Here is an 8,820-nt window from a genome sequence, read left to right as displayed (position 1 = left end):
CCTGTGTCTGTAATGGAAGGTCCAAGAATCCAGTAATTGTTTGGTTCACAAGATTAGATGTCTCACTGATCTTCAGTGTATGCCGGAGAATGAATGAAAGGACTTGCTAGTGAGGGCCGGAGAGGGTAGGCAATGAGAGAGTTTCCTTCTTCCATGGCTGCTATATAGGCTTCCAGCAGAAGGTGTGGCCCTGACTAGAAGTGTGCCTGAATTAAAGATGTGTTTCCACCACAAAGATCTAGATTAGAACTGGTTCTTCCCACTTCAAATGATCCAATTAAGCCAAAAAAAAAAAAATCCCTCACAGGTGTGCCCAGCCCTTTCTGGGTTGTATTTATTCCAGGTATAGTCAAGTTGACAACCAAAGAATAGCCATCCCAGTACACAGCCGCAGAGTCAAAACAAACCCACCAGCAGGTGACTTTCCTCACAGAAGACTGAGGGGCCAGCCAGGCTCCATCTCAGGATTAGAAGCCATCTTATTACAAGGTCAAAATAAGTTCATTCCTGTTTCTGTAGAATGTGAATTTTACCAGGTCTTGACCCATTTTCTGGAATTTGACATGTTCCACATATTATACCCTGATCTCCACTCCCAAGTTCCTTTATAACCAAAAACCCTTAAAAATCTACAAAAACCCTTGAAAACTCCCTAGCCTTGAAGTTTTGAAACTAATATAAACACCAGCTTCTCCTATGTTTAATGCTATTTTTCTCAAATTCCACTTTAGGAAGATAGCCTTGTTTGATTTGCTTAATTAGACTAAAAAAAATAAAGCTTGCTTAATTAGACTTAAAAAATGGCTAATGAGCTTTATTCTTGATCAGTGGGATTAGCAATTGGAGGCCCCAGCAAGATCAAGACCCCAATCCAAATTCTGACCTTCAATCCAGGAAGGTGCAGTTGCATCTGACAAGGGACATGATACACTAATGTTCGGGACACTAGCAAGATGTCCACTGCCCACCTGGTTTTTGGTGCCTGGTTCTTAGTGTCCTGTGTTCTTTCTTTGTCTCTTGCCCAGGGTATTAGTGAGAAGTCATTCTGCCTACCTGGTTTTTGGATATTGGGAGCTAAGACAGGAATAGGTCAAGTCTGGTTAAAGGTATGGATGAAGCTGGCCATTACATGTTTTGTTTTTGACTGGTTTCTTTTGTCTACAAGCATGTTCTATGTTTTATGTTTACTAGTTTCTCTTTTGCTGCCTCTCCCTGCTCTAATGCGCCATCACACTTCCTTGTCTTCCGGGTCCCCTCCTTCACCACTGCACCCCACTGCTGCCGCAGGGGCTGCCCCGCTCAGCTCTTCACTCGAGCTGCTTTGTTTTCCTCTCTGGGGTCCACTGCTAGGTGCTGGCTGGAATAAAACACTGTGCAGTGGCAGGCAGAAGGGGGGACAGTGGGACACACTCAAGGGTTGCAACACTGCTGGGAAAAACCTGCAGCCTTGTGGTGGTTTGAATGTGTTTGGCCCCCATAATCTCACAGGGAGAGGCACTACTAAGGTGTGGCCTTGTTAGAGGAAGTGTGTCACTGTGGGGCGGGCTTTGAGGTTTCTTATGCTCAGGACACCGCCCAGTGAACCAGTCGATTTCCTGTTGTCTACAAGATGCTGCCGTGGAATAATTCTCGTGTGTATATATATATATATATATATATATATATATATATATATATATATATATATGAAACATATATATGGTTTTTCAAGGCAGGGTTTCTCTGTAGCTTTGGAGCCTGTCCTGGAACTAGCTCTTGTAGACCAGGCTGACCTCAAACTCACAGAGATCTGCCTGCCTCTGCCTCCTGAGTGCTGGGAATAAAGGCGTGCACCACCACTGCCTGGCTTCTCTTATATATTGTAAAGCTTTATCACTCGAATTGGTTTACTAAAACTCTGATTGACCATTAGCCAGACAGGAAGTGTAGGTGGGGCGGCCAAACTAAGGATGATGGAAAGGAAAGGAGGGAGTCAGAGGAGTCACCAGCAGATGCACAAGGAGCAAGGGATGAACGGGTCATGTTAATGAAGATACTGCCACATGGCAGAGCATAAATAAGGAATGTGTGTTAATTTATAATGTAAGAGCTAGGTAGCAAAAAGCCTGAGTTTTGGTCGAGCATTCATAATTAATCTAAGCCTCTGAGTGTTTATTTCAGAGCAGCTGTGAGGCAGGAAATGTCCTTTTAGCAGATGTAGCACTCTCAGCTCAGCTCCAGCACATCTGCCTGCCTGCAATCATGCTCCCTCCATGATGACAATGGATTGAACCTCTGAAACTGTAAGTGAGCCACCCTCAATGAAATGTTTTCTTTATAAGAGGTGCCGTGGTAATGGTGTCTCTTCGCAGCAATAGAAACCCTAACTAAGAAAAGCCTACAAACTGGGAGGGGGTGGACTTGGCAATGGAAGACTGACCAGTGCATTGCCATTTTGGCCACTGGCCATGGCTGCTTGAGTAAACAGAGCTTGGAACTTCTCTCTATGAGCCTTCTCTGTTCCCAGATTGCTTCCCCTAGTCATAGAATTCAATCAGAATTGATTCAGATTGAAATATTGTCTTATGCTGTTCTGTTTTATTGAAAAGCTAGCTCTGGAACTGGATATGGCTCCTCCTTCTCTAGACCCAAACATGCTTATATAAAAGTTTTCAGCAAGGCAGTATGGGTGCACACCTTTAATTCAGCACTCAGGAGGCAGAGGCAGGTGGATCTCTGTGAGTTCGAGGTCAGCCTGCTCTTTAGAGTGAATTTCAGGACAGCCAGGGCTACACAACAAAGCCCTATCTTGAACACTCCCACCAAGCCCCACCTGTTTGTCCTATGACAGGTGAGCCACCTGATTTTGTGACCACAAAAGCAAAATCAAACAGCCCAACAACAGCAGTGACAACAACTACATACATAAATCTTATCTCAAGACTTCTAAAACTATTATATGAACATTCTGTATCTTAAGATTTGTAAATGTATTGGGTATTGTAAGCCCCTGAAGGCTTGAGAGTGGCCAGTCCCCACCCTGAGGGCCTCCGACCTGCAGGCTCTGCCCAGGGACCCCTCTAATGGCTGGACCCAGGCCCTCCAGAAGCAGGCAGCCATGTTCCACTAGACAGTAAAAAGTCGAAGCTAGAACTTGAAATCCCACCAATCCCCACCCTGGAGAGCTCTGCCCCAAAGAAACCCCATATAAACCCCGTCTTCTGCACAGTTCTCTGCTACGTCTCACCAGAGCAGAGGCAGCCACCTTCCTGGGTTTTGTCCTTCGAATAAATCTTTTGTGTGATATTTGTTACATGGTGTGACCTTGTGGTAGTCCTTGGCTGCTGACTGCCAGGATCCCTTTCCCCTTCAGGGCTGTAAGGTTGCACTGGGGAAACTTTGGAGAAACTTTCCCCTCAGAGCTGTGACCCTTACAGGTATGGTTAAAGATTTATAAAGTCAGTCTCTGGTGGAATTCCACTGCTCTGGGGCAGTCCCCAACAGTCCATGAGCAGGTGAGTGACCCGCCTGCCGCCTGGACTGGAGTCACAACCTGTATTCTTTTCCCCTAAGAACTATTCCACCACCCAACCCATCCAACTTCACCACCCTCCCCATGATTGTCCCTTCCGCACAACTCTGAAAGACTCCATAAGCCAGGTGTAGCTCACACCAGTCAGAAGAACAGTACCCCCTCCCCTAAGCTCCATATTCTGGTCTACAACTTTGGAAGAAAACTTTGGCCTTATTGGAGGCCAGGCTGGATTTAGGGATCCAAGACCTCCAAAATCCCAGCAGAGATAACCCCTCTGGGCCTGAAGACTTGTCAGTCACCAGAATCCTTGGCCACTTAGGCCAGAAGACCAGAGGAAACAAAGGAGCAAAACACCCATCCAACAAATGCAAAAGCAGAAATCAACACCTACACCTATAATCACCCAAAGTCCAAATGCCTAAACACCAGTATAAAACCACAGTAAAAGAAATATGGCACCACCAGAACCCAGCGATCCTCTGACAGCAAGCCCTGAACTCTCAGTGCAGCTGAAGCACAAGACGACAACCCTAGAAAGAACTTTACAAAGATGATAGAGGTCCTTACAGAAGAAACGAAAACTCTCGTAAAGAAAACGAGAAAAAGGCCGGACAGTGGTGGCACACACCTTTAGCCCCAGCACTCGGGAAGCAGAGGCAGGCGGATCTCTGTGAGTTCGAGGCCAGCCTAGTCTACAGGAGCTAGTTCCAGGACAGGCTCCAAAGCTACAGAAGAGAAACCCTGTATCAAAAAAAAAAAAAACAAAACAAAAAAACAAAAAGAAAAAAGAAAGAAAGAAAGAAAGAGAAGAAATTGAGGAAAATATAAACAAAATATTGGGAAAAAAAACCCAATAAATTCCTTAAAGACTGCCAAGAAAGTCAAGACTATATGTAGGTGGAGGCTGCCCATACCAACTATACTCTCAGGGATCATCCCTATAGTTCATTACAGGAATGCCAAGAAAGTCAATAAAAACAAGCTAACAGGTGATGGAAATGTTCTAAAACCTAAGAATGGAAGTAGAAGCATAACGGAAACACAAACTGAGTGAATGCTGGGAATTGAAAATCTAGATAAGCGAACAAGAACTATAGATGAAGCATCACCAATAGAATATGAGAGATGGAAGAGAGAATCTCAGGCGTTGAAGATATGTAGAGGAAATAGATTCATTGGTCAAAGAAAATGCTAAATCTAATAAATTCCTCTTTCAACCAATGGTGCTGTTATAACTGAATGTTGACATGTAGAAGAATGCAAATAGATTCTGCTATTTACCGCCAGGCATAAGTACAAATGGATCAAAGATCTCACTATGAATCCATCCATACTGAACCTCAGAAGAGAAAGTGGGAAGTACCCTCGAATGCATTGGCACAAGAGACCACTTCCTAAATATAACCCCAGCAGCACAGACACAGAGAAACAATTAATGAATGGGACCTCCTGAAACTGAGAAGCTTCTGGAAAGCAAAGGACACGGTAAATAAGAGAAAATGGTAGCCTACAAAATGGGAAAAGATATTCACCAACCACATGTCTCACAGGGGGCTGCTCTCCAAAACATAGAAAGAACTCAAGAAACTAGGTATCAAACTACTAAATAATCCAATTTAAAAATGGAGTACAGATCTAAACAGAGAATTCTCAACAGAAGAATCTCAAACGACTGAAAGGCACTTAAGGAAATTATCAACATCCTTAGTCATCAGACAAATGCAAATTGAAACAACTCTGAGATTCCATCTTACACATATCAGAATGGCTAAGATCAAAAACACTGATGACAGCTTATGCTGGAGAGGATGTGGGGTAAGGGAATTCTTCTCCATTGCTGGTGGGAGTGCAAACGTATACAGCCGTTGTGGAAATCAGTATGGTGGTTTCTCAGAAAATTAGGAATCAGTCTACCTCAAGACCCAGCAATACCTCTTTTGGGCATATACCCAAAAGAGGCACACTCACACTACAAGGATATTTGCTCCACTATGTTCATAGAAACATTATTCGTAGTAATCAGAATCTGGAAACAACCTAGATACCCCTCAACTCAAGAATGGATAAAGAAAATTGGTACATTTAGACAACAGAGTACTATTCAGTGATAAAAAAAATGACATCAGCCAGGTGGTGGTGGCACTCACCTTTAATCCCATCCCTTGTGAGGCAGAGGCAGGCGGATCTCTGTGAGTTCGAGGCCAGCCTGGTCTGCAAGAGTTAGTTCCAGGACAGGCTCCAAATCTACAGAGAAACCCTGTCTCAAATTGCCCCCCTCAAATCCAAACAACAATGACATCTTTAAATTTGCAGGCAAATGGATGGACCTAGGGGAAAAAAAAACATCTTGAATGAGGTAACCCGGTCCCAGAAAGACAAATATGGTATGTACTCACTCATAAGTAGACACCAGACATTAAGCAAAGGATCACCAGGATACAAAAGAAAATTCAGAAAAGCTAGAATCTTCTTCCAGAAACAGATGGAAGCAGATGCAGAGATCCACAACTAACCCTGGACCAGGCGCTAGTCAAAGAGAGACAGGAGCGATAATACGAACAAAGGGGTCAAGACCATCATGGAGAAACACACAGAATCCACTGACCAGAACTAGTGGGAGATCACTGACTCTGGATTGACAACGGGGGAACCTGCATAGACATCAAAAAAAAAAAAAGATCAAATAATTCAATTGAAAAATGGGGTACACGGCTAAACAGAGATTTCTCAACAGAAGATGAGATGCACTTAAAGAAATGTTCAACATCCTTAGACATCAGGGAAATGCAAATCAAAACGACCCAGCAGTTCCATCTTACACAAGTCAGAATGGCCTAGATCAAAACCAGAAGTGATGGCTTATGCTGGAGAGGATGTGGAGCAAAGGGGACACTCCTGCACTGCTGGCGGGAATGCAAACTTGCACAGCTACTTTAGAAATCAGTATGGTGGTTTCTCAGAAAACTGGGAATCGATCTACCTCAAGACCAAGTTTTACCATTTTGGTCATATACCCATGTATGTATATACCCATATATATATACCCATATATATATACTCAATTGTACACAAGGACACTTGCTCAACTATGTTCATAGCAGCTTTATTTATAATAACCTGGAAACAACTTAGATGCTCCCACAGCTGAAAAATGGAGAAAGAAAAATGTGCATTTACACAATGGAGTATTACTCAGCTGTTAAAAACAATGACATCAAGAAATCTGAAGGCAAACGGAACTAGGAAAAACCATCTTGAGTAAGATAACCCAGACCCAGAAAGACAAACATGGTATGTACTCACTTACTCAGAGATTTTTTAGCTGTAAAGTACAACCATCTTGTGGGGGACCTGGGGGCGGGTGGAGATGGGACGGTGAGAGATCAGGTTGGGGTAGATTTGGAGGTGTACTGAATGAGAGTACTGGAAAATGGGGGGCAGTGTGGGATCAGGTGGAAACTTGAGGCAAGGAAACTCCCAGGAATCTACAAAGACACAGCAGTGGTGGATGTACAGCCAGAACTTGCCATCTCCTGTGACCAGGTGGGACTTCCAGCGGAGGAATCGGGACACCGGCTTAGTCAATCAACCTTTGACCTACATTCCGTCCTGCCTATGGGATATGCAGGGGGTAAGGAGGTCACAGAGATTATGGGAATGGCTAACCAACATCAGACCCAGAACAAGAGAGTGAGGCCACCCCTGACCCCTGACACTACCTGGACCCAAAGCTGCATGGCACAGACCCAGGAGAGCACCAAACATGATCAGAGAGAGAGAGAGAGAAAAAACGCCTAACAATATTCTGCAATACTCAAAGATCGGTGACTGCCCTAATTGTCATCAGAGAACCTTCATCCAGTAACTGATGGAAACAGACGCAGAGACCCACAGCCAAGCATTGGGTCAAGTTTGGGGAATCTTGCTGAAGAGAGGGAGGAAGGATTGTACAAGCCAGGAGGAACAAGGGAACCCAACAACTACCTTTGTCTCTGTGGAGCTCACAGAGTCTGGACCAACAGCTACAGAGCCTGCATGGGACCAACCTAGGCCCTCTACATGTGTGGCCGTTGTGTAGTTTGGTCTGTTTGTGGGACTCCTAGAAGTGGGAGCAGGGGCCGTCCCTAATGTTTGTAAGGCTTTTGGGAACCTATGCCTATAATGGCTTGCGTTGTTTAGTCTTAACACAAGGAGAGGAGCTTAGCCCTACAGCAACTTGATATGCCAGGATTTGTTGATGCCCATGGGAAGCTTGCCCCTTTCTGGGCAGAAAAGGAGTAGTGGACTGGGGGAGGGGCATAGGAGAAAGGGGAGGGGAGGGGATGGGAGGAGAGGAAGTGGGCAGTCTATAAGAAAAGGATAACTTAACACTTATAACAAAAAAAGTTGATAATTAAAAATCTATACATGAGGGGACTGGAGAGATGGCTCAGTGGTTTGGTTAAGAGCACTGACTGCTCTTCCAGAAGAGCTGGATTCAATTCCCAGCACCCACATGGCAGCTCACAACTGTCTGAAGATCCAGTTGCAGGGGATCTGACACTTTCACACCAATGCATATAAAATAAAGTTAAATAGACCATAAAAATTATTTAAAATAAAAAAATCTATACATGAGCTGAATGGTGGAGGCTCATACCTTGAATGGTGGGGCACTCGGGAGGCAGTGGCAGGTGGATCTCTGTGAGTTTGAGGCCAGCTTTGTCTACAGTGTGAGTTCCAGAACAGCCAGAGAAACCCTATCCCTGAAAAACAAAAATATAAAGATTATATATGTATCTTTTGTTTTTTAAAACAGCCCTGGCTGTTCTGGAACTCGATTTGTAGAACACACTGTACTCGAATTCACAGAGATCTGCCTGCCTCTGACTTCTGAGTGCTCTGATTGAAGGCATGTGCCACCACTGCCAGAATTTTATTAATTTTTGGTATAATGGTATTGTGATGGTTGTTTTTTTTTTCAAAGTTTATTAAATTATGAAAGTTTCCATTTCCGCCCCTCCTCCCCAAACCCTCCCCCTCCTCCCTCCCCCTCCTCCTCCCTCTCCATCCCTAAGAGCAGTCAGGGTTTCCAGCCCTGTGGGAAGTTCAAGTTCCTTGATGGTTGTTTTTTAAAATGTCCATATTGTTTAGAGACATATGCCAAACAGTTTACAGCTGCAATGACTTATCAAATTATGCCTGATTATGAGAAGTGTACCATGGCATTATTTAATAAGGCCAGCCTTGAGCTGATCACTGTTGGAGTTGCGTGAAGACAGCTGACTGCATGTGGAACTCATTACACTACCCGACTTTTATACTTT

Source organism: Myodes glareolus, chromosome 3, assembly GCF_982192425.1.
Source record: "Myodes glareolus chromosome 3, mMyoGla1.1, whole genome shotgun sequence".
Classification (NCBI taxonomy): Eukaryota; Metazoa; Chordata; class Mammalia; order Rodentia; family Cricetidae; genus Myodes; species Myodes glareolus.
The sequence above is the reverse complement of the archived record's forward strand: the minus strand, read 5'-3'. Positions refer to the sequence as shown.